Source organism: Cibotium barometz, chromosome 51 (assembly GCF_041138505.1).
Source record: "Cibotium barometz isolate CiBa-2024 chromosome 51, ASM4113850v1, whole genome shotgun sequence".
Lineage (NCBI taxonomy): Eukaryota > Viridiplantae > Streptophyta > Polypodiopsida > Cyatheales > Cibotiaceae > Cibotium > Cibotium barometz.
Genome location: NC_141096.1, coordinates 14,250,193 through 14,276,649, shown reverse-complemented (window position 1 = coordinate 14,276,649; position 26,457 = coordinate 14,250,193). Strand labels below are relative to the sequence as shown.

General features: G+C 42.9%; 1 long non-coding RNA gene across 1 annotated transcript in view; it reads right to left on the bottom strand.

The window, feature by feature from the left end:
• The window catches only part of LOC147609350 (uncharacterized), a 175,025-nt gene extending 151,390 nt beyond the window's left edge, over window positions 1-23,635 (bottom strand). Inside the window, exons 1-2 of the long non-coding RNA XR_015264218.1 lie at window positions 23,508-23,635; window positions 23,176-23,407 (exon numbers count right to left, since the gene is read on the bottom strand). This is a non-coding gene — a long non-coding RNA (uncharacterized LOC147609350). The remainder of the gene's footprint in view (window positions 1-23,175; window positions 23,408-23,507) is intronic.
• Window positions 23,636-26,457: the final 2,822 nt, after the last annotated feature.

Genomic DNA, 26,457 nt, shown 5'->3' with positions numbered 1-26,457 from the left:
ATCCTCCAATAGAGAGACCAAATGTTTCAAACATGCTTCAGTGTGGTGACCAAAATTTCTAAGCATGTGGGGGTGAGTCCCCCCACATGCTTGCACATTTTGGTCACCATCGGAGCGTGTTTGGGTACAATAGTATGGGGCAGAATGAGATTTTCCATTGCCACTCAAGCACCAAGAGACTTAAAACATTTTCACAGGATGCACTAATTGTTAACCCCAACATTCTCCAATGGTGACCAAACATTGTAAGGGTGCAGGAGTCGGTCCCCCGCACATGCTTACAAAGTTTGGTCACCATCGGAGCATGCTTGGGTACGATGGTATGGGGAAAAGTGGGATTTTCCATGGCCTCTCAAGGATAAGAAACTTGAAAATTCCACATTGGGGCACTAATTGCTAACCCAAACACGCTCTAATGATGACCAAACGTTGTAAGCATGTGTGGGAGGACCCACACATGTGTAAGCATGTGTGGGGGGACCCACCCCCACATGCTTGCAAAGTTTGGTCACCATCGGCGTATGTTTGGGTATGATGGTATGGGGAAGAGCGGGATTTTTCGTGGCCTATCAAGCACCAAGAGACTTGCAAAATCCACACTGGGCACTAATTGCTAATCCAAACATGCTCCGATATGGTGACCAAACTTGTCAAGTATGTGGAAGTGTGTCCCCCCCACATGCTTACTAAGTTTGGTCACCATCGGAGCATGTTTGGGTACAATGGTATGGGGAAGAACGGGATTTTCCATGACCTCCCAAGCACCAAGAGACTTGAAAAATCCACATTGGGCACTAATTACTAATCCAAACGTACTCCGATGGTGGTGACCAAACTTTGCAAGAATGCGGGGGGACTCCCCCCCACATGCTTGCAAAGTTTGGTCACCATCGGAGCATGAACGGGTACGATGGTATGGGGGAAGAGCCGGATTTTCCATGGCCTCTCAAGCACCAAGAGACTTTTAAATCCGTACTAGGCACTAATGACTAACCCAAAATTCTTCGATCTCATGACCAACCTTTGCACGCATGTGGGGGTGGGTTTCCCCCACAAGCTTGCTAGGTCTGGTCACTATTGAAGTATCTTTGTGTACGATGTTATGGGGAACAACAGGATTTTCCATAGCCTCTGAAGCACCAACACACTTGAAAAGTCCACTAATTGCTTACCCAAGCACACTCCGATGGTGACCAAACCTTCAAAGCGTGTGGGGCTGGGTCCGCGCACATGCTTGCAAAGATTGGTCACCTTCGAAGCATGTTTGGGTATGATGGTATGGGGAAGAGCGGGATTTTCCATGGCCTCTCAAGCACTGAGAGTCTTGAAAAATCTGCACTAGGCGCTAATTGCTAACCAAAACGTGCTTCGATGGTGACCAAAGGTTGCAAGCATGTGGAGGTGGGTCCCCCGGCACATGCTTGCAAAGGTTGGTCACCATCAAAGGAGGCAAGTTTGGGTAATATGGTATGGGGAAGGACATGATTTTTCATGGCCTCTCAAGTACCCATAGACTTGAGAAATTTGTATTGGGCACTAATTGCTAACCCAAACACACTCCTATGGTGACCAAACTTAGCAAGCATGTGGGGGGAACCCACTCTCACATGCTTGCAAAGTCTGCTCACCACCATCAGAGCATTTTTTAGTACAACGGTATGGGGAGACGCCGGATTTTCCATGGCCTCTAAAAGCACCAAGAGACTTGAAAAATACGCACTGGGCACCAATTGCTTACCTAAATATGCTCCGATGTGGTGAGACCAGAATTTGTAAGGATGTGGGGGAGCGTCCCCCCCACACATGCTTGCAAAGTTTAGTCACCATCGGAGTGTGTTTGGGTACGATGGTATGGGGAAGAGCAGGATTTTCCATGACCTCTCAAGCACCAAGAGACTAGAAAAATCCACACTAGGCGCTAATTGGCAAACCCAAACATGCTATGATAGAGTGAAAAAAAATTGTAAGCATGTGGGGGTGAGTCCCCCCACATGCTTGCAAAGTTTGGTCACCATCAGAGCATGTTTAGGTACAATGGTATGGGGAAGAGTGTGATTTTCCATGGCCACTCAAGCACCAAAAGACTTGAAAAATCCGCCACACTGGGTGCTAATTGCTAATGCAAACATGCTCTGATGGTGACCACACTTTGCAAGCGTGTGGGACTGGGTCTCATGCACATGCTTGCAAAGTTTGGTCACCATTCGAGAATGCTTAGGTACGATGGTATGGGAAAGAGCAGGATTTTCCATGGCCTCTCAAGCACCAAGAGACTTGAAAAATACGTACTGGGTGCTAATTTTTAACCCAAAAATGCTCCGATGGTGACCAAAATTTTTAAGTATGTGGAATTGAGTCTGACCCTCCTATGTAAAAGATTCCTAGATCCTTCATACTCTGCAGATAATGCAAGATTCACAATCTTGCGTGTCCCAATGAGACTTCAATGGTGTCTACATAAAAGAGCTCAATAGCCCCACGGAGCTCAAGTCCAATCTGGTGCTCAGCAACAACCAGATGAATAAACCAACCAACTTCTGATACTACGAGGCATCAAGTGGCTCACAAGGATCATTAACAGTTAACTTTGTATTTGGGTCCATCGGCAAAGTAATAGGCTTGCAGTTCTCCATCCCAAAGGCCTCAAGCAACTCATGAACATAATGCTGCTGAGACACAAAAAAACCCCTATGGGTCTGTTAGATCTCCAATCCCAAAAAGAAGTGGAGTAAGCCTAGGTCAGTCATCTCAAACTCCTTTGACAAGGCAACCTTCGTCATGCTAATGTGCTCCAGATGACTGCCAGTGAGAATGAGATCATCCACATAAAGGATGATAATCGTAACCATGCCGAATTCTCGAAAGAGATACATGTTGGGATCTGCAAACGATCTCTGAAAACCAGTCCGAACAAAGAAGGAATCAATCTTCTGATTCCAAGCCCTGGGAGCCTGCTTAAGACCATATAAGGCCTTACGTAACCTGTAAACCATCCCTTCTGATCCTCAAAAAACAAAGCCTGGAGGCTGCTCAACATACACCTCCTCCTGTAGGTCACCATGAAGGAACGCAGATTTTACATCCATTTGATACACATGCCACCTCTAAGAAGAAGCAAGGACAAGAACGGTCCAAATCGTGGTCATCCTTGCTGTCGGTGCAAAGGTATCCTCGTAGTCAATGCCTGGCTGCTAAGCATAACCTTTAGCCCCATGAGTCTGGCTTTGTGTTTGTCCACCGCCCATCTCATGCATATTTGGTCTTAAAGACCCATTTAACACCAATGACTGACCGTTTCGATGGCCTCGGTACCAACTCCCATGTGTTGTTCTTCTTAATGGCATCAAGTTCCACCTGCATGGCTTTCCTCCAAGTATCCTGTGAAAGGACTTCCTTAACGAAAGTGGGCTCCTTGTCCCAGATAATACGAGACATCAAAGCATAGTTTACCTAAAGAAGCTCCGCTGTATTGCTTTTGTCGTGGACTCTGTGCCATCTTCGAGGGCCGTCCTCTCTGTGGTCCACTCGGAGGGTAGCTCCGTGACACCTGACTCCCGAAGGGTGTCCATCAACCACCTGGGTACTCAAACAGATCGTGGAGCCTCCTGCCGTTGTTTGTGGGGACTCTACTCCAACTGTAGGCTCAACCTCCTATACTGATTGTGGTTGATCAACTGGAACAATGGACTGGGAATCATCATCAGACTCCTCTAGAATAAGGGGCCTAGGAATTCTTTTCCCTGGTACCCGAGACAAACACAACCTAATTTTTATAAAGAGGGATCCCACCAATACAGTGGTTGGGTGGTTGGCTCCAACCCATGGGCCGATTGGGGTAGGCTGGATTGGTGGATTCCTACAATAAATTACAGTTATGTTCAAGTTACGATAGTTAAAGTAAGTCACAGGGAGATTCTTGTTCTATGGGAAAGAATCAACGGTTGTGCCTCACTTGAGGGGAAAAAAGCGATGATCTCTATGAACCAAGTGCAAGTCCCTTCCTTGATTCGGCCATGTGACCTACCGGTTTGGTCGGAATAGAAAGGATAGTTAAGGCTCTTGACCCCGTAAGATAAATTCTTATTAGAAGATTTTCCTAGAGGAACCGCCCATGCTTTCTGGGCGAGGAAATTTTTTTCGGTCTCAGTTTCGAGAGAACCACCGAACTAGTACCTTGCCGAGACATCCATGGGCGAGGCCCTGAGTGGGAAGCTCTGCCCTGCATGAGAGGTTGCTACTTCCGTTTTGCTAGCACTCTTGAGTTCGGTGCACAGAGGGGGCAGGGGTCTCATACCTCTGAGCACAAAGAGACTTGAAAAATTTGCATTGGGTACTAATTGCTAACTGAAACATGCTCCGATGGTGACGAAACATTGCAAACATGTAGGGGCAGGTCCCGCGCATATGCTTTCAAAGTTTGGTCACCATCGGAGCAGGTTTGGGTAATATTCTATGGGGAAGAGCAAAATTTTCCATGGCCTCTCAAGTACCAAGAGACTTGAAAAATCCACACGGGCACTAATTGCGAACCCAAACATGCTGCGATAGTGACCAAACTTTGCAAGCATGTTATGGGGACCCACTCCCACATGCTTGCAAAGGTTAGTCACCATCGGAGCATATTTGGGTTAGTAATTAGCGCCTAGTACGGATTTTTCAAGTCTCTTGGTGTTTGAGAGGCTATGGAAAATCCCACTCTTCCCCATAACATTGTACTTAACCATACTCTGATGGTGACCAAACCTAGCAAGAATGTGGAGGAAACCCACCCCCACATGCTTGCAATGGTAACCATACTCTGATGGTAACCATACTCTGATGGTGACCAAACCTAGCAAGAATGTGGGGAAAACCCACCCCCACATGCTTGCAATGGTTGGTCTCATGATCGGAGAATGTTTGTGTTAGTAATTAGCGCCTAATATAGATTTTTCAAGTCTCTTGGTATTTGAGAGGCCATGGAAAATGGCGCTCTTCCATATACCATCGTACCCATTCATGCTTTGATGGTGACCAGACTTTGCAAGGATGTGAGGGGGGGGGACACACCCCCACATGCTTGCAAAGTTTGGTCACCACATAGGAGCATGTTTGGGTTATCAATTAGTGCCCAATGCAAATTTTTCAAGTCTCTTGGTGCTTGAGAGGTCACGAAAAATCCCGCTCTTCCCCATACCATATTACACAAACTTTCTCCGATGGTGAAAAAGCTTTGCAAGCTTGTGGAGGCAAGTCCCAGTCTCCCCAAACATGCCCTAATGGTGACCAAACTTGCCCCAAATTTTCTTGCTCTCCCCATACCATGGTACCCAAACATGCTCCGATGGTGACCAAACTTTGCAAGCATGTCACAGCGACCCACCTCCACATGCTTGCAAATTTTGGTCACCATCGGAGCATGTTTGGGTTAGCAATGAGCACCCAATGCGGATTTTTCAAGTCTCTTGGTGCTTGAGAGGCTATGGAAAATCCCACTCTTCCCCATAACATCATACCCAACCATACTCCGATGGTGACCAAACCTACCAAGAATGTGGTGGAAACCCACCCCCACATGCTTGTAATGGTTGGTCACGACCGGAGAATGTTTGGGTTAGTAATTAGCACCTAATATGGATTTTTCCATAGCCTCTCAAGCACCAAGAGACTTGAAAAATCCATACTAGGCGCTAATTACTAACCCAAACATGCCGCAATAGTGACAAAACTTTGCAAGCATGTCAGGGGGACCCACTCCCACATGCTTGCAAAGTTTGGTCACCATCAGAGCATGTTTGGGTTAGTAGTTAGTGCCTAGTACGGATGTTTGGGTTAGTAATTAGTGCCTAGTACGGATTTTTCAAGTCTCTTGGTGCTTAAGAGGCTATGGAAAATCCCACTCTTCCCCATAACATCGTACCCAACCATACTCCGATGGTGACCAAACCTATCAAGAATGTGGGGGAAACCCACCCCCACATGCTTGCAATGGTTAGTCAACGAGAAGAGAATGTTTGGGTTAGTAATTAGCGCCTAATATGGATTTTTCAAGTCTCTTGGTGTTTGAGAGGCCATGGAAAATGCCGCTCTTCCACATACCATCGTACCCATTCATGCTCTGATGGTGACCAAACTTTGCAAAAGCATGTGGGGGGGACACACCCCCACATGCTTGCAAAGTTTGGTCACCATAGGAGCATGTTTGGGTTATCAATTAGCGGCCAATGCGGATTTTGCAAGTCTCTTGGTGCTTGCTAACCCAAACATGCTCCAATGGGGATGAAAATTTGTAACCATGTAGGGGGGTCCCGCCCACATGTTTACAAAGTTTGGTCACCATCGAAGTGATGTATGGGGTCCTGCACAAAACCCATCTATCAAAGGCAGTCTATACTATGTGACATTTATTGATGATTTCAGCAGGATGACATGGAAATACTTTCTCAGAGAGAAGAGTGAAGTATTGGAAAAGTTCATGGATTTTAAAGCTTTCGCAGAAAAGCAATATGGCTGTTGGATTAAATGTTTGAGAACAGATGGAGGTGGAGAATACACCTCAAAATCTTTTGAGCATTTCTTGAGGAAGCATGGAATAAGAAGACAATTGACTTGCAGGTATACACCTCAGCATAATGGTGTGGCTGAGAGAAAGAATAGGGTCATTTGTGAAGTGGCCAGGGCGATGCTCAATGAAAAGAGCATGCCAGATTATTATTGGGTAGAAGCATGTGCTACTGCAGTGTATATACTGAACAAAACACCTACAGCAGCCATTCATGGAAGCACGCCAAAGATGCGGCTTACTGGTTATATGCCAGACATTGGACACCTCAAAGTTTTTGGATGCATAGCTTATGTACATGTGCCTGATGAAAGAAGAAGGAAGTTGGATCCTAAGGCAGAGAAATGTGTATTTGTTGGATATGCACAGGATCGAAAGGCATACAAATGTTACAACCCACAAACTAGACAAGTGGTCATCTCACGAGATGTGGTGTTTGATGAGCTTGCTAGTTGGTACAAAGCAAAAGATGAGGGTGTCATTGAGTCACTTGAGGCTGATGTGCATGTGAACTTGCCACAAGCAAGTTCTGGTTCTACTTCTATTTCTGGGCCAGCAGGCAGAGGCTGAGAGTAGTACTGTACGTCCATGGTCAGGACGTTTGAGGCATGAGAGTGTGAGCACTGGGAGTAGTGCTATGGATAAAGGCAAAAAGAAAGTCGAAGGCATTGGAATTATAGGTTATGAGTCATCTAGTTCAGAGAGTTTGGATGAGGAGCTTGGCATACCTATTTTACGCACACCTGGTGCTAGGCAGGACAGATATGTGCCACCACATGCTAGAGTTACAGGTGTACACAGTGACCTGCATGCATTGCAGAGATCTCAGAGAGTAAGATATCCAGTTGACAGATTGACATATCGAGATTTTGCTATGCACTATGCATATATGACATCTATGGTGAAGCATGTGGAACCTACATGCTATACAGAGGCTATTGGAGAGCATGTATGGGAGAAAGCAATGGATGTTGAGATGGACGCATTGGTCCATAATGATACATGGGATTTGGTTGCATTACCAAAGGACAAGAATGTTATTGGCTATAAATGGGTTTACAAAGTGAAGTGCAAATCTGATGGTTCCATTGAGAGACATAAAGCAAGATTGGTAGCAAAGGGTTATGCACAAACCCAAGGTCTGGACTATGGTGAAACTTTTAGTCCAGTGGAAAAGATGGGGATAGTAAGAGCAGTCATTGCTATGGCTACAGCTAATGGATGGGAAATGCATCAGCAAAAATGCATTTCTGAATGGAGATCTACAAGAGGAAGTGTATATGGCCAGCCAGAAGGGTATGTACACCCAAGAAATCCCACTCACGTATGCAGATTGAAAAAGGCATTGTATGGTCTGAAGCAAGTACCTCGTGCTTGGAGTGATAAGATGAGCAGATATCTTATCTCACTTGGTTTTCAGATCTCTACAGCAGATTCTTCACTCTATGTGAAGAAGACAGAGCATGGGATTGTTTTACTTGTCATCTATGTGGATGACTTGATTATCACAAGTGATCATAGTGCAGATGTGATGCATGTCAAGAAAGCTTTGAGTGGGCAATTTGACATGAAAGACCTTGGTGAGTTGAGATACGTTCTTGGAATAGAAGTGATCAAAGATCATGCAGGTACATGGTTAGTACAGCGCCAATATGCATTGGATATGTTGGCAAAGTATGACATGACAGGGTGTAAGCCTATGAGTCCACCTTTGGAGCAAAATGTGAAGTTGCGGGCTGATTATGGTGATGAGCTTGATGATCCATCTATGTACAGAAAGATGGTTGGTAGTCTCATTTACACGACTATCACACGCCCGGATTTGAGTTATGTTGTGGGGCTAGTAAGCCAGTTTATGCAGAGCCCCAGAAAACCACATTTGGATGCAGTGAGACGCATTATGAGATATGTGAAGACCACTGCACATTATGGTCTACTTTATGAGAGTGGTAAAAGCTTGGACATACATGGCTACACATATGCTGATTGGGCAGGTAGCGCATATGACAGGAGGTCTACTAGTGGATATGCTTTTACACTTGGAAGTGCCGTGGTGAGTTGGAGTAGCAAGAAGCAACCTACAATTGCTTTATCTAGTACAGAGGCTGAATACAGAGGTGCAGCCATTGCTACTTGTGAGACAGTATGGATAAAGAGTCTCTTGGCAGATTTATGTGAGCCTATTGATGGCAAAGTTGTCATTCATTGTGAGAACATGAGTAGTCTACGGTTGGCCAAGAATCTAGTGTTTCATGCGAGGACCAAACACATAGAGGTCCATTATCATTTTGTCAGAGAGAAGGTGCTGGATGGTACAGTTGATCTTCAGTATGTGAAGACTGATGAGCAGGTGGCAGACATCTTTACAAAGCCACTTAGCAGGGAGAAGTTTGAGTACTTCCGGACTATGTTGGGAGTATATGGGATGATCTTGAGGGGGAGTGTTGAGAGTCTTGATATCCCAAGCTCATCTACATCTTCATCGGCAGTACATCATGAGCTTGAGAGGGGCTGTTGAGATTCAAGCTCGATGTCAGTGTGAGCCAGCTATGCTGTGGACACAACTCATAGTATTGTGTGTATTATGGATTATGGCATTATGCTTTGTGTGAGAAGGGAGATGGCTTCCCTCTATGGTTAGGGTTTGCTCCTGCGTGTGTGTCTCCTCCCCCTCTACCGTTCTTTCAACAACAATTCCATACATAGTCATGCAGGCTCAAACTTGAAGTTGAGCCCCATGTCACTTCCCTTCTATCTCAACCATGAGTGACAACAACTAAAATATTCCTAAAGAGGCTAAAACTCGTACTCTTTTCATCCACATATATATAGACCAATTGCCTCTACATTTTTCTCCCTTCAAGACACATAGCCTACACTAACATACACAATCATGCAAGCTCACTTGAGTTTGAGTCCCATGCCACTTCTCTATCGCAACCATGAGCACCAGAGCAACTAAAATAACCCTAAAGAGTCCAAAACTAGTCATTTCATCCACACACCTATAGACTAATGAAGTCTCCATAGCCTACGCTTCCATACACAATCATGTAGGCTCAAGCTAAAGTTTGAGCCCGAGGACATTTTCCCTTTATCTCAACCATGAATAGCAATAACTCAAATAGCCCTAAAGAGACTAAAACTCATATTCATTTCATCCACAAGCGTAGCCTGCACTTTCATACAACATGATCACCAAGAAAGCAAAGAAAATAATGAAACAACATCAACACCAAAAGGTATTGAGCGTATTATGCATGCAATGTGTTTTTATGAAGGGCATATCTATGGAGGGAAGAATCACCAACTATTTAAATTAAACTAAACGTTGAATCAGATTTCTTGAGGGATTTGTATTGTATTCAAGCTCATTTGCTAAGTGTCGTCATAGTCAATAGAAACATTGATATGTTCAAACTTAATCATGTTTCCTTTGAAGGTTTACTATTGAGTGATCTTAGTGCCTTAATAGTATAAAATTTACTTTTTTTTTTGTGAGAAAAGCTTGTATTCTAGTTTTGATGAGTATGACTATATTTTTGTAGTCACCTGGTTGAATTCTTTGTAGGATGATTGAATCATAGTTTTTGAAAAGATGCAGGGGAGAAGAGAGCTTGAGCTCTTACAAGCACACACACACTCACAAAACCCTAAAAGAGAACATACAAGGTGAGAGGCTGAAAATCTTCTTCTTCTTTTTCTTAACACTCAACACACCATATACAAAGATTGTTGCTCCCCAAATTTAGCTCCTTTCACTTCTGCGTTTTTACATTTGCAGCCCTCTTTGGCTGTGTTTTTTCTAGATGGAAGTTGTTGGAAAATCTACCTTTCATTGGACCTCATCATTTTCAGCTTGGAGGTGTTTTTTGCTCATCATTTTTTCATTTCAGGGAGAGGAGAAGCTGGTCGGCTTGTTTTTCTAGAGGGCAGTCCTCCTTTCTTGGCTGCATTTTCCTTCCGAGATCTCTTATAGAGGAGCTCTATGGTGGATGGTGGCATCTAGTACCTGTGGTGGATACTTAAGTTTTTTGAGATTGTGCATTTTGTTTTTCTTAAGGAGAGATCGAGTTATAGTGAGGACAATCCTAGTTGCTACCTTTCCCTCTTACACCTTCTTGTAGCATATTCCCATGCCTTGTGTGACTATTTTTCTCTCTATATATCAAATCAACGTTTTGCTTCCCTCTTCTGATGGTAAAACGAAGAGTCTGCTTTTTTTTTTTGCTATAGGATGATTTTCAGATGCTATCTAGCCTGTTAGGATTGCATTTGGTGGGAGGAAGGGACCTACATCAACGTTTTCTGATTTGGATAGTTTTGAGCTTATGAGATTTGGTCCTAACGATTTGATCACCAATGGTAGTTGCAGATTTTGCTCCCATACCACCTTCTTGTTATTTTCTAAATGGCGTATGTAAGTTGGATGGTGGTAACGTTTAATCATGGAAGTTGTAAGTTACTTCTATTCTTAGGGGGTATGGTTTGATGGAGTTTCTCTCGTACAAGAATTGGTGCTTACCGAAGCTTGCCTCTATGGAGGATGTGTGTCAGTGGAGGAACACTAACATATAGATCTATGGCTTTCTCCTCTTGAATTGTCAAGATTAGGTTCTTCAACACTTCATCTATGCTCCTGATGATGCTTCTACTTTTTATGTGTGGTAGTTCTTTGTGACTTGTATGGTGATGCCAGTGATTGGAAGATGGTTTCTTCTTCTAGGTGCTCTGCAACCAGTGACCTTGTGGAAACCTCTTTTGAAGATGTTCCTCCAGGAGAGGATAGTGGGATAGCTTTGCCCAAAGCTTTTGAGTGGGATTTGTCTCATGTTGCTTCACCTCTGACTTTTTCTTTGACAACCAATGACCAAGATGAGTTGCTGGACCCTTTGCCTTCTATGGAAGAGCCTAATTCTATGTTGTTTGATGCTCTTGAGGAGGCTACTACTACACTTACCACTAGAGTGAATGTACATGTTTATCTTTCTCCATGTGAAGAGTCTACTTTAGCTCTGAGTGAAACTATTTATGTGACCACTTGGCTCCATAAATCTTCTTCTTTGATTTTGTAGGATGTTGGATTGGTTTGGAGGTGGTGCTTACAGACTTGGTGGGATTTTGGATTGTGGTCACGTGTGTCTGGATCGTGCCTAGGGCACAGTGGTGCTTCCAAGGATTGAAGGATTGCGATTTGGATTTTATTGGGCTTGTGGAGTCCGGACACATCAGTTTTCAAAGGGGGCAGTGGAGTTCTTACATCTGGCAATGCTGACCTTCAAGGACGGTGCTATTGTACAACATTGGGCTACTCTTCATATAGAGTTCGAGCAGATAGACTCTATTTCTTCTGAGAGTATTTTCTTCTCGGAGCCACAAGCTTCTATGGATTTTTTTGATAGTGGGCGTGTGTTTACACTTGGTTTTGGAACCATTGTGTTTACACTTGGTCTATCTCTTTGCTCAGGATTGCTTTCATTGCAGGATAATCAGCTTATTAGCTTCATATCTCCCTCTCTCTTGCACTTCTCATATCAGCACACTCTAGTGCTTATCTTGCTTCCACTTTGTGCACTATTCCAACTCGGCCCTCCGTTGTGCTCTAGCCATCACCCCTTCCACTCGCCCTTCCCTCCCCCCATGTGCCTCTCTCTCCCTGCCTTCCTCTACCTCTCTGTGTTCCTCTTCCTCTTCATGTTCACGCTTCCCCTCTAGCCCTCTCCCCCCCACCCACTCCTCTTTTGGGTTTCCACCTTGCCCGCTCCTCTTTGGGCTCCTGTCTTGCCACCTTTTGCCCTCCTCCTCAGGTTTTTCTCTACCTCCCCTCTATTCTTGTCTCTCCCATCCTCGTCACTCCCCCCCTCGTTACTCCCCCTCGCTGCATCATTTGCCTACACCCACTCTGCTCCCCCCCGCCCCCCGGCTCCGACGTGGTCTTTTTTTGTTCTTTTCCATCGCACCAACAACAAGAGTACACATGGTCCTTCCCCATAATATGCCAACCTCTAGTCTAGATTTGGTTCTCTCATAGTTAGGGCGCACAAGGAGGCAATGATACCACCTAGTGATGAAGTTTATTCTTGTGCAATATGGGATTAATCATGGTGATGCACAAGATAAAGCATAGAACTATGGTGGACTATCCCACACCAAGGAAGCCATAGCTAGAGAGATAGAGAGAGAGAGAGAGAGAGAGAGATTGATCACTCCACACTTAATATTATATTGCATATGCTTTGAACCGTACAATGAGGCTTTTATAATATAGACATCCATTGACCCAAGTCACCTTTACATGTGTGTAACATGTGGAAGTTTGATGGATAGAATTGGAACTTCAATGTTCAAAAAATCAGCAAGACACATGCAGAAGCTCAGTGGATGGAATTGGTAACTTCAATGTTCATAAAATCAGCAATCTTTCAGGATGAAGATCATTAATGCACAACATAGAGTGAGATGTGCAAAAATAGAGAGAGAGAGAAAGAGAGAAGGAGTCGGACACAATATTGGTTCCTGAACACCCTTTGTATGGCCCCTACCACGAATGGTGTGTTTGCTTTATTAGAATGATGCAAGTTTTGCAAATAAAAAACTGGTTCCTTGACTTGCACTCTTTACCTTGGCTATCCAAGCCCTTGAAGTTTAGCAACCCTTTATGAATTATGAGATGCTAGACTAGAATTATGCTTTGGCCATTTATAATTTTATAGCCCTAAGATGTGTTATTCGGGTGGCTCTTTTACAAGGGTTGGCTTGTCGAGATTTTCCCCACACGACCAGTTCTTTATGTATTTAATGCCTTTTTATCATGCACTTTCACACTGGAGGCCGACTGGCTGGCCAAGGCATCTAGGTCCTATCGGGGCTGGTTGGCCAAGCCCCATCATGGGCTAGCCGACAGCTTGCTGCCTAGTCCATCCATGGCTGGAGGGCAAAGCCATCGGCCTTGTTGGCCCCTTAGGGTGGCCTAAGGCCCACCACCCCACGCCCAATGCAAGGGATTCCATCCTTTCTTAGGGGTAGCCCTTGTTGAAATGTCAAGCTGGTATACAGCTGGAGGATAGCACATGGGTGCTGACAGAGTGACAGTATGGTAGATAGATATCGTGTGGTGTGTTAATGACCGCGTCCAGCTGGTCATGTGTGGTGTGGACATTACATTAGGTTTACTTTGTAGTGTGGACATAACACTATGTTGTGTTCTCCTTTGTGTGTGTGAGAGAGATGGTGACTAGGGCTTCTCTCCTTCTTTATGATTGATGGATATGGATTAGGGTTTGCTTCTCTTGTGTGTGCTGTCTCGTGCTTCTGTTTTTTATCATGGTATCAGAGCCAAGAGCTCATTAGCTGTGTTGTGAGAGTGAGTGAGAGAAGAGGGAAGAAGAAGAAAAAGCTGTGAAGAAGCCATTGGAGCTTGGAGCAAAGGAGAAGCTGTGGAGCACACATCGGCATCAGATCTGAGAGCTAAGGACCATTGGTGAGTGTAGCAAGACCCCCTCTGCGGATTGCAGGTATCAAAGAGCAAGTTCAGTGAAGATTGAAGTGCATAAAGCAAGCAGAAAATTTCTGGTTTTGAAGCTTTCATGGAAAGCTTGTGAAGGAATGTATTTTGTCAAAGGTATTGGGGCAAATATAACGGAAACACAGAGGTTCACATGTATTGTGAAAGGGCACATGTATTAGCAACACTGGAGCAAACCATTGCATGAAACATTGATGTATTTCAGGAGATTTGTGAAAGAAAAATTCTGGTTTTTTTGATTCCTGCAAACCAGAGAATACATGCCCCGTGGAGGATCGATTGCGGAAGTTAGAGGAAGAATTGAGCTAAACCCTTCAAGCACATGTTAGTTTAGGTCATTGCTAAGCATCCTATCAACTCAATTGTGATTTGCCCTTCCTCTACAGCCCTCAGGAGCAGGCGGCGCTTTCTGGATGAGTTTCTTGGATAGTTTGCAATGTATTTGATCTAATTCACTCATTACTACTCCATTTGATGCCATTCAAAGCTTGGGGAGTTTAGCAAAGACATTGCTAAGGCCTTATGATGCTTGGTTGCAGCTCATTTGATGTATTTGGATCTCATTGAAGTGATTTATCAAAGGTGTGCAGGTTTGCAGAAAGTCTGTCCAGAAACAGAGCAGTTTTAATCAAGGCATTAATCCTTGTCTATATCAAATTGGCCTAATTCCTTTGGTACAAGTAGAGTCCTATGAGTTTCTAAACTTTTGATTCAAAAATTTTTGAATTTGGATGAGATTTGAAGGAGATAGAGAACTTTTAGTGAGAGGTGGTACCTGACAGATGCAGAAAAAAACAAACCAGGGAGCTACAAAAATTGGTGGTTCTCATTCATCTTAAATAATTTGATCAAACCCTTCTAGGATATGTTGGAGAAATGTGTTGGGAAGCCAATGCAAGTTGAATCATCGAATTTGGACAAGATTTGAAGGATTTAGAGCATAATCTTGACTGGTTACTGGCGAGAAAAAAAACCAGAATTTTTTTTGTGAAGGAGTATCATTTGGTTTCAACTTTGATCAAGTGTACATTGTTGGTGGATCATTGTGGGATGTTAATGCACACAATTTGCAAGCATTTTATGTGATTTGGAGAGATTTGAAGCTTTACAGGTCCGGCATACAACTTGTCAAAGGGGTACATCTACTATATTTTTTACAACAATGGGAGATGGTCCGATACAGATTGTTGGAGAGAAGCTTGATCGCACTAACTTTCAAGTGTGGAAGTTTCGAATGAAGAGTTTTTTGAAAGGCAAGGGTTTATGGAGTCTCGTCTCGGAGGAAGACCCGGAGCCATATCTACCTCCTCAACCAAATAATGCTCAGTTACTGGCTCACAAGCAATGGGTAGAGCGGTCTTCGAAGGTGTTGCATTATTTTTCCATATGTGTAACAGATGCCTTGCTTATTCACATCCAAGATGCAGATACACCAAAAGAAGCATGGGGTATCTTGTGCCGAATGTATGAGACAGACACTGGTGCAAGGAAGATACAACTAAAGCAACAGATTCACAGTGTAACACGAAGGAATAGGAGTATACATGAGTATGTTCAGGAAATCAAGGGTTATGCAGATTCCTTGTCATCAATCCATGCCCCGATGGATGATGATGATTTGGTTGCTCTCACATTACGTGGTTTAGGCAAAGAATACAAATCTTTTGATACTTCCATCTCAGTAAGGTTGGGAGGAATGCCAGACTTTAATGAGCTTGTGTCATTGCTCATTGTGGAAGAATTGAAGCTTGGCCTTGGTGGTCTGAGTGTTACAGGTGGTGCATCCTCATCAAGCAATGATGAGCATGCAAGGAATCAAGCTTTTTACTCATCTAGAGGCTTTCGAGGCAGGGGGAGATTTACCCCTCGAGGCCGTGGAGGACGTGGTTGGAATGACAGGTCTACTCAACCACAATCAAATCAGAATTTTCAGAATTCACAGTCATCATTTGGATCACGTGGAGGTCGTGTATTTCAATCCCATAGGGGGAGATTTGGAACAGGTGCTCGTGGTAGAGGACGATGGCAAGGTCCTCAACAAAATTTGAATGGGATTGAATGTCACTATTGTGGCAAACTTGGACATATGGCAAAAGATTGTTACAAAAAGCAGAATGATATGAGGAATGGAAGACCACAACATGGAAATTATGCATCTACCAGTAACAATGATGGGAGTTCGAATCATCTTTTTGCAATGAAGCATGTTATGGGGACAATGGATTCTCAGAATGCTGGAGATGAGTCATGGTATATGGATTCAGGTGCCTCAAACCACATGACATGTCATGGGGAGTGGTTTGAGAAGATGCAACCATTGGATACAAATGGTTATGTGGTCACAGGAGATGATACTCATCATCTTATAACACATGTTGGCAGTGTGCCTTTGAGGATGCATGATGGAAATGTGAAGAATATGTCAGAAGTATTATATGTACCATCCATCACAAAGAATTTGGCATCAGTAGGCCAAATGGTTGAGCAGGGACTACAAGTAAGATTCAATGAGAATGGCTGTTTTGTGGAAGACTTTAAGCATGGCTGTAGATTAATTGCCAAGGGCAAGAAGGAAGGAAGGTTGTTCAAATTGGATGCAGGCATACCAGAATTGAGCTCAGCCATGTTTTCAAAGAGCAATGGGATTGTGCAGGACATTGACATGTGGCACAAGAGGATTGGACATGTCAATATACAGAGATTAAAGAACATGCAAACAAGAGGCATTGTCAGTGGATTGCCTCGATTCAAATATGATGGACATATGCATGTTTGTGAAGCCTGTCAGTTTGGAAAGCAGGCAAGGTTGAGGTTTCCTAGAGAAGGAAACATGAGTAATAGACCACTGGAGATAGTGCACAGTGATGTATGGGGCCCAGCACAAAACCCATCTATCAAAGGAAGTCCATACTATGTGACATTTATAGATGACTTCAGCAGGATGACATGGATATATTTTTTGAGAGAGAAGAGTGAAGTGCTGGAAAAATTCATGGATTTCAAAGCTCTTGTAGAAAAACAATATGGCTGTTGGATTAAGTGTCTGAGAACAGATGGAGGTGGTGAATACACCTCAAAAGCTTTTGAGCATTTCTTGCGGAAGCATGGGATAAGGAGACAGTTGACATGCAGGTATACACCTCAGCAGAATGGTGTGGCTGAGAGAAAGACTCGAGTCATATGTGAAGTGGCAAGGGCAATGCTCAATGAAAAGAGCATGCCAGATTACTATTGGGCAGAAGCATGTGCTACTGCAGTGTATATCCTGAACAAAACACCTACAGCAGCCATTCATGGAAGCACGCCAGAGATGCGGCTTACAGGTTACAGGCCAGACATTGGACATCTCAAAGTCTTTGGATGCGTAGCTTATGTCCATGTGCCTGATGAAAGAAGACGAAAGTTGGATCCTAAGGCAGAGAAATGTGTATTTGTTGGATATGCACAGGATCGAAAGGCCTACAAATGTTATAACCCTCAAACTAGACAAGTAGTCATCTCACGAGATGTCGTGTTTGATGAGCTTGCTAGTTGGTATAAAGCAAGAGATGAGGGAGTCATTGACACACTTGAGGCTAATGTGCCTATGAACTTGCCATCACAAGCAAGTTCTAGTTCTACTACTATGTCTGGGCCAACAGCAGCAGCTGAGAGTAGCAGTGTACGTCCATGGTCAGGACGTTTGAGGCATGAGAGTGTGAGCACTGGGAGTAGTGCTATGGATAAAGGCAAGTAGAAAGTTGAAGGAATTGGGATCACAGGCTATGAGTCCTCTAGTTCAGAAAGTTTGGATGAGGAGCTCGGAATACCTGTTTTACGCACACCTGGTGCTAGGCAGGAAAGATATGTACCACCACATGCTTGTGTTACAGGTGTACAGAGTGACCCGCATGCATTGCGGAGATCCCAGAGAGTCAGATATCCAGTGGAAAGATTGACATATAGAGATTTTGCTATGCACTATGCATACATGACATCTATGGTGAAGCATGTGGAACCTACATGCTATACAGAGGCTATTGGAGAGCATGTATGGGAGAAAGCCATGGATGAAGAGATGGATGCTTTGGACAAAAATGATACATGGGAATTGGCTGAGTTACCTCAAGGAAAGAATGCAATTGGTTGCAAATGGGTGTATAAGGTAAAGTGCAAGTCAGATGGCAGCCTAGAGAGACATAAGGCAAGGCTGGTCGCTAAAGGATATGCACAAACTTATGGTCTTGATTATGATGAAACTTTCAACCCAGTGGCTAAGATGGCTACAGTGAGGTCTATTATTGCACTAGTAGCACAAAAAGGTTGGGCTTTACATCAAATGGATGTCAAAAATGCTTTCTTGAATGGTGAACTACAAGAAGAGGTGTACATGGAACAGCCAGAAGGATATGTACATCCAAAATATCCGACTTTTGTTTGCAGGTTAAAGAAAGCAATCTATGGTTTGAAGCAAGCACCTCGTGCTTGGAGTGACAAGATCAGCAGATATCTTGTCAGTATTGGATTTGTGGTTGGAAATGCAGACTCTTCACTTTATGTAAAGAAGACACATGATGGTATCGTGATGATAGTCATTTATGTTGATGATTTGATTATCACAGGTGATTGTGGGAAAGGCATTGATGAGGTTAAGGCCTCTTTATGCAAAGAGTTTGATATGAAAGACCTTGGTGATTTAAGGTTCTTTCTTGGCATTGAGGTGATTAGAACAAGCAAGGGTATATGGTTGGTGCAAAGGCAATATGCACTTGACATGCTCGCAAAGTATGGTATGACAGCATGCAAACCAATGTTGACACCATTAGAGCAAAACATGAAGCTTAGGGCTGATTTGGGTGATGAGCTTGATGATATCACCATGTACAGGAAAATGGTTGGTAGCCTTATCTACATGACCATTACGAGGCCAGATCTCAGTTATGTAGTTGGTTTGGTGAGTCAGTTTATGCAGAGTCCTCGTAAACCTCACTTGGATGCTGTGAGACGGATTCTGAGATATGTCAAAACTACCGTGCATTATGGTCTTTTCTATGAGGCAGGAAAAGACATGCATGTCTATGGATATACAGATGCAGATTGGGCCGGTAGTGCATATGACAGGAGGTCTACCAGTGGCTATGTTTTCAGCCTTGGTAGTGGAGCTGTGAGTTGGAGCAGTAAAAAGCAACCTACAGTTGCTTTATCTACCACAGAGGCAGAGTATCGTGGAGCAGCCATAGCTGCATGTGAGGCTATGTGGTTGAAGAAGTTGCTAGATGATGTCAGGTTACCGAGTGACATGAGAGTTGTCATCCATTGTGACAACATGAGTAGTATTCAGCTTGCTAGCAACCCAGTTTATCATGCCAGGACCAAACATATTGAGGTCCACTATCATTTCATCAGAGAGAAGGTGCTAGATGGGCATGTTGATTTGACATATGTGCAGACAGATGAGCAGGTTGCAGATATCTTTACCAAAGCACTTGGTAAGGATAAGTTCGAGTATTTCCGTACTAGATTGGGAGTCCTAGAGATGGACACGTCGACTTGAGGGGGAGTGTTGAAATGTCAAGCTCGTATACAGCTGGAGGATAGCACATGGGTGCTGACAGAGTGACAGTATGGTAGATAGATATCGTGTGGTGTGTTTATGACCGCGTCCAGCTGGTCATGTGTGGTGTGGACATTACATTAGGTTTACTTTGTAGTGTGGACATAACACTATGTTGTGTTCTCCTTTGTGTGTGTGAGAGAGATGGTGACTAGGGCTTCTCTCCTTCTTTATGATTGATGGATATGGATTAGGGTTTGCTTCTCTTGTGTGTGCTGTCTCGTGCTTCTGTTTTTTATCAGTCCTAAGGTTGGTCCCTTCCTACATGCAACCTACATGCTGGCATGTAGTTACAACCCAAAAACTAAGAACACCTAACATCATTCCAAAGGGAGACTCATAGTATGGGTTGGCACTACTCCATGTGCAGGAAAATGCATACCTGACTTGTAGCATATGTCAAGATACGACCATGTGAAACAACATGGCCTTCTTTAAACTTGAGTTTAGTGATTCTTTAGCAATTCTTGAAACAATATCAATGAGCTGAAAGATGTAGCCGAGATGACACTAGTTGGGGTCCCATATTACCCACTATAGCCCCCCATCCCCTGCCATTATTTGTTTTATTTCTTCTAGAGAACTGAATACAAGTTGAACTGTGTCCATAAGATTGAGTGGACAAACTGATTGATTGACTGCCAAATGCAAACAAAATGACCAAACGCTAGACAAAATTGTGCATAAGCTATAGGGTGAATTTTAAGCTATCTTCAGAGAGAATACACCAACACTACAAGACAATGCTGCCATACATGCGTTTCAGACACGCGATAAATTACGAGCGCGTGTATGGTCGCGCATGTATTTGAATAGAATCGGACACGTGTATTTTGGCATTTAAATTCGCGTTTATATTTGCATTTATAAGAGCGTTTATATACACGCAATAATACACGCATCAATACACACTGCCATACACGCATTAATACACGCTTAGTAAAGAAAAACTGAATTCCTTTACAAAATTAAAAACTATTTTCTTTAAACCATCTCATAGTACATTACAGTATATATCATTACACAATCCCACTACATGCATTTACAACAATGAAATATATTCAAAAATAAATCATGCATATGAGATGATAATTAAAAGACAACACATACAATAGAAATGTCATCAATTTAGAATGATACAGTGATGGATTGGTTAGGGTTCGATCTCATCTTCAATAAGATCCATCCTTGCCAAACGATCAACATCAATATCCATTTCATCAATTTGTAAGGCTACGATTAAATTTATTCCACTATCGACATTCTGTACTCCATTGATAATGGTATCGATGTCCTGATCATCCTCATCAACATCACCATCATCCTCAATGGTAGGGTCATTCTCATGATCATGAGAAATGGCACGCTCATCCTCATTATCATGATCATCTCTTATTTCTTGATCATCGATCACAACATCTTCATTGGCATGTTCGACATCATCTTCATTGCGGCTTGTTACATCCTCCATATGCTCCATATCAGTGAATGTATTATACATCACTTTGGAACGTGGTGCAATAGAGATGACGTACCACCATTTAATGTCATGCACCATTGGTAGATAGATAACCTACTCAAATACACATACTACAGTAATTAATTAGCATATCAAAAGTCAAGGGGTACGCGAGCTTAGATATATATGTACATGAAACACATTAGTAAAAAAATGCATACCTGCTCACATTGTTGTGGCAATACGAGCCTATCTTTCTTTGTTTGCCAAAACTTTGTAGAGTCAATAGTTACATAGCCATTTGCATGGCGTTTTATCGTTGCATCAGGCCCTTTTTCCACCACGTTCATTTGCCATTTGACATCCAAAACATACACAAAGAAGCAACGAAAGTCAAGCCTAAATATGTCTTGGATTGTGCCACAATAATCATCCATTTTTCCATTAGCTCCCTCAAAGCTACTAATGACACCGCAATCTTGTGTATTCCTCTTTTCATCAATTCTTTGTGTTCGAAAATGCTTGCCTTCACACCATATAGCATTGAACATAGTGCACTGGACCAAAATAGAAGCAATATTTGTGTAAGCAATGTGAATAAATATTAAAAGCAAATCACTTACAACTAATGCAAAACATTAGTTCTATGTACCTTTAACATGCATCCTCGTGCATACTCCCATTCTTTTGCCGTGATATGTAGCCCTCGTCGCTCTCTGCTCTCTCCATTTCCTCATGCAACCAATCAACATGGATATCATTCGGAAGTGTTGCTAGATGCTTAGGGTACGCCTTACGAGAGCCATGTTGCCTCCGAAAGAGAGCTCTTTCTGCTTGCCTTTTTGTCTTTGCATCCTCATATCTTGTAACCCATCTGCTCATCACATCACTATTAAGGATGCAAGTGAAATTGAGATCATCAATCAATGTTCTGTCAATTACTTTACTCTGTCCTTTTCCTTGAGGCACAATAGAGGTCATCCTCAAGTCCTCTTCATTGCTCCATAGTCGTGGCAAAGAGCTGTCCACCTGACCAAGAAATTCTGAAATATATACAAGAGACTCTTGTATCAACCAACCCTCGGCCATGCTTCCTTCAGGCCTTGCAGTTTGCCTCACAAAGTCTTTTAAGGTCTTCATGAAGCGCTCTAGGAAGAACATCTAACGTGCATGCACAGTACCACATAAAGCGATTTCATCCACTAAATGCACAATGAGATGTAGTTGACTTGTGAGAATGGTTCGTGGAAAGGTCTCCTCTACCAAACAAACCACCTCCACTACCATAACACGCGCATCATCCAACGTGGCTGGATCAATTGCTTTGGAATTAACATATCTGAAAAATAAATAAATAGTACGTTATACCTCATGCACGTTCATTTTGCAAGGTATAATGAAGGGTGATCTAACATGGGTTTTACATACCTCACAAGCTCGCCCATCTTATAAATACATTTTTTCAAACTCTTATTTGCACAATGGTCGATGCTAGTAGGTAGTATGAACTGTGCACATAAGAGCACATGTATGTATGGTTTATGGCATTACAAAATTTAATTTCAACGTACAAGACTTGGAAAACACTTACTTGAAGCATCTTGTGCCAATCGTGGGACTTCAACCCATATAGTTGCTCAACGCCTCTTTTCTTAGTGGTTGTAAAGGCTCCCTTCAATGATCTCATGCATCCAGTGGGAGTACGCAAAGTGGTGATGGCCTGCTTTACCTGCTTCTCCTCTTTCTTTGATATAATCCATGGTGCAGGCGGAAGACGAACATGCCCACCCACCTCTCGTGGCCAAGCTTGACGCATACGTCCTGCGACCCGCAAGTCCTCACGTACGCTAACATTGTCTCGTTTACCAATAATATATTCCCAAATACCAGATCCCACATTCTTGAAGATGTGCATGGGATCAAGAAGATGGTTGATCTTAAGATGGGTCCAATATGGTAGCCGAAAAAAATAGAGTACCTACACAAGGGATTGCTCTATGTGACCTTTAATCCAATTAGAGACTACACAAAACAAGATTGAAAAAACATTACTATACCTGTTCATGCCATCTGGAGGAGGAATATTTGTAGACTCCCAAATACGCTTCCAATCTTTTGCACAAAGTGTTTGTGGAGGAATGTTACTCTTACTAGCAACATATTTAGGATGATCTGAGGGGAGAAATCAATGATGATTATCGAATATGGTCTTACACAAACCGTCAGCATACTCATGTACTAACGAAGGGCCACAAACAGGACATGCATGTTTACCCGATGTTTTCAAACCTGCTAAAATATAAATAAAAGTTAGAATAATAAAGTCAATATTTATAATTAATATATATAGCCAATAGTGTTAGAGTAGGGAGGTAATTAGAATTCTTACCAGAACAATCGCTGTATCCTGGAAAGTCATGCATTGTCCACATCAACACTGCTTTTAAGTCGAAGTGTCGAGAGGAGGGAGGCCTACTAATGTCCACCACCGCAACACCTCTCCATAGTTCCTCCAACTCATCAATCAACGGTTCAAGATAAACATCCATATGCTTGACTTTATGTTTCCCTAGAATTAGAAGGGATAACATAAGATGTCCCTTCTTGATCGCCATTGATGGTGGAAGGTTGTAATTCACCAACACAACTGGCCACACACTGTATGCAGTGCTTTTGAAACCAAATGGATTCACTCCATCCATACCTAGGCCAAGTCTTAAGTTTCTAGGCTCTGTTTTAAAGCTGGGCCACTCATCTTCAATATGCTTCCAAGCAGGAGTGTCTGCGGGAATTCCCCACATGCCATCATCCGATCGATGTGAGGAATGCCATGACATGAGCTCTGCTATGGATTTGCACTTGAACATGTGTTTGATGCGAGGAATTATAGGAAAGTGTCGCAAGACTTTACGAGGTACATCAAAACTCTTCATATCTGTTCTATACCTTGCTTCACCACAAGTGGGACAATGTCGAGCCTCCTTATGCATCCCACGAAAGAGAATGCAATCATTGACGCATGCATGTATGCGATCATAATCCAATCTTCCAAGAGATGTCACATAGCGCCTCACTATGTCTCTTGAGGTGGGTAGTCTATTTCCCTTTGGAAGCATGTTTGATAATAGCCTGCATCCAATATCATCAATTATAATTAGTCTTAAATCCTAAACCTTAAACCACTAATTCAAATTTGTAAGTTAGAATGCTTACTTCAATAATGCGTCAAGACTTGCATTGCTCCATCCATAAACTGTTTGTATATTGAGTAGTTCAAGTGAAGCACGTAAAATAGAGAATGTGCACCCTTCAAAAACCAGTGTCGATGAAGCCTTGTAAAGGTGCTCTTGTTCCATATCATCGTCATCCATACCTTTGGGATCATCCTTAAAAAGATTCCGCACCATATCATCAAGCACTTCCTCTTCCACAACTTCGTGGGGTGCAGGGCTATTGTCATCCCTTTCCCACTCATCTCTGACAATAGATCCCGAAGCTCCAGCATCATCTCGTCGACGCTTTGCGTGCTCTCGTCGTGCGTAGGGCACCATGTTAGGGTGTGGTACTGCATCCTGCTTCAATTAGAGTTTATATATTACAACTCTATTAATTTAATTTGGATACCATGAGTCATTTGAATACCATCAATTTACATCTACTCACCTCTAAGCCTGTTTGATTCCATTCTCCATACATGGAGATGTGATTCAAGGTAATTCGACGTGCTCGTACAATGCATCCTTGACATCGATTACACATACATTTGATCCGTTGTCCCAACCACACATCGCGATTATGATGACGCATTGTCTCATCTTTCCCAGAACTGCTTGAGGAGGTTGATGACATCCTATGTACAAACCAAAAAACACAAAATCATAATATGGGAGATACTTATTGAAGATGAAGACATCCTACAAATAAACAACCCAAAAAAATTGCTCTTGTATCAAATATTTAATCTTAAAACTCAGTGGCGCGCCTAAAACCACGTCTGTTCTATGTCGTACGCGTCTATAGGCGCGTCTAAACTGCTGTAAAGGTGCAATTACACGCAGTTTTAGATGCAATAGTAGACGTGACATTAGACGCTCCTGAAGACGCGATTTTCATTTTCAAACCTACTTTTAGCGCGCTTGCTTTTCTTCACATACTTTTAGCGCGCTTTCTTTTCTTCACATACTTTTAACGGGCTTGCTTTGCTATTAATAGATCCATAGCCTAGCATCCACACTTATCTTCAAGCACCCACACTTATCTACAAGCTTACACAATCATCTCCAAGCGCACAAGAGAAGAGACTGAACAAGGAAGAGAAGAAAGAGAAGCAAAGGGTGAACAAGGAAGAGAAGAAAGAGAAGCAGCTTTGAAGAAGGACAAGAAGCTTCTATACCGCTATCCAAGGTAAGTCTCTTTAGGGTTGATCTTCTTTGAAAGTTGCTCTCGTTTGATTCGTCCTTTGCTCTCTTTGAAACGAATGTTTTTGGTACAACAACTGTGTTTTTATGTGTCGGGCGCGTCGGGCGCATGTCGTTTTCGTCTTTTTAGAATAGTATGTCTGTTAGAGCATGTCTATAGACGCATCTGAGAGCGCGTCTAAAAGTGCGTCTAAAAGCGCGTCTACTCTGTGCTGGAAACAAGTAGCTGCGTCTCTAGACGCGTTGTTAAACGCGCAGATAGACGCTGTGTTTTTTCCTGTCCTTTCTCCTCTCTTTTTCTCTCCTTTCTCCTCTCTTTTATCCCCACTTTTTCTACTCTCCTTTCTCCTCTCTTTTCCTCTCCTTTCTCCTCTCTTTTATCCCCACTTTTTCTCTTTTCCTCTCCTTTCATGGAAATAAGTGATTGCATGAATGAAGAAAGGGATTGCATGAATGATGGAAAGGGATTGCATGATTGAAGAAGGGGATTGCATTAATGATGGAAAGGGAAAGCATGATTGAAAAAATAGATTGCACTCTATATTTTCCTCTCTTTTTCCTTCTCCCTTTCATCCTCTCTTTCCTTCTCTTTTCGTCTCTCTTTTTCTCTCTTATCTCCTCTCTTTTTCTCTCTTTTTTTCTCCTCTCTTTTCCTCTATTCTCCTCTCTTTTTCTCTCTTTTTTTCTCCTCTCTTTTTCTCACTTTTATCCCCCTCTTTTTTCCTCTATTCTCGTCTCTTTTTCTCTCTTTTATCCCCTCTATTTCTCCTCTTTTCCTCTCCTTTCTCCTCTCTTTTATCCCCGCTGTGCATGCCTTTTCTACTCTCTTTTTCTCTCTCTTTTTCTCTCTTTTTCTCTTCTTTTTCTCTTCTCAGCTCATCTCAGTAATCTTCTTTTTTCCTTTTTTCCAGTTCATCATGT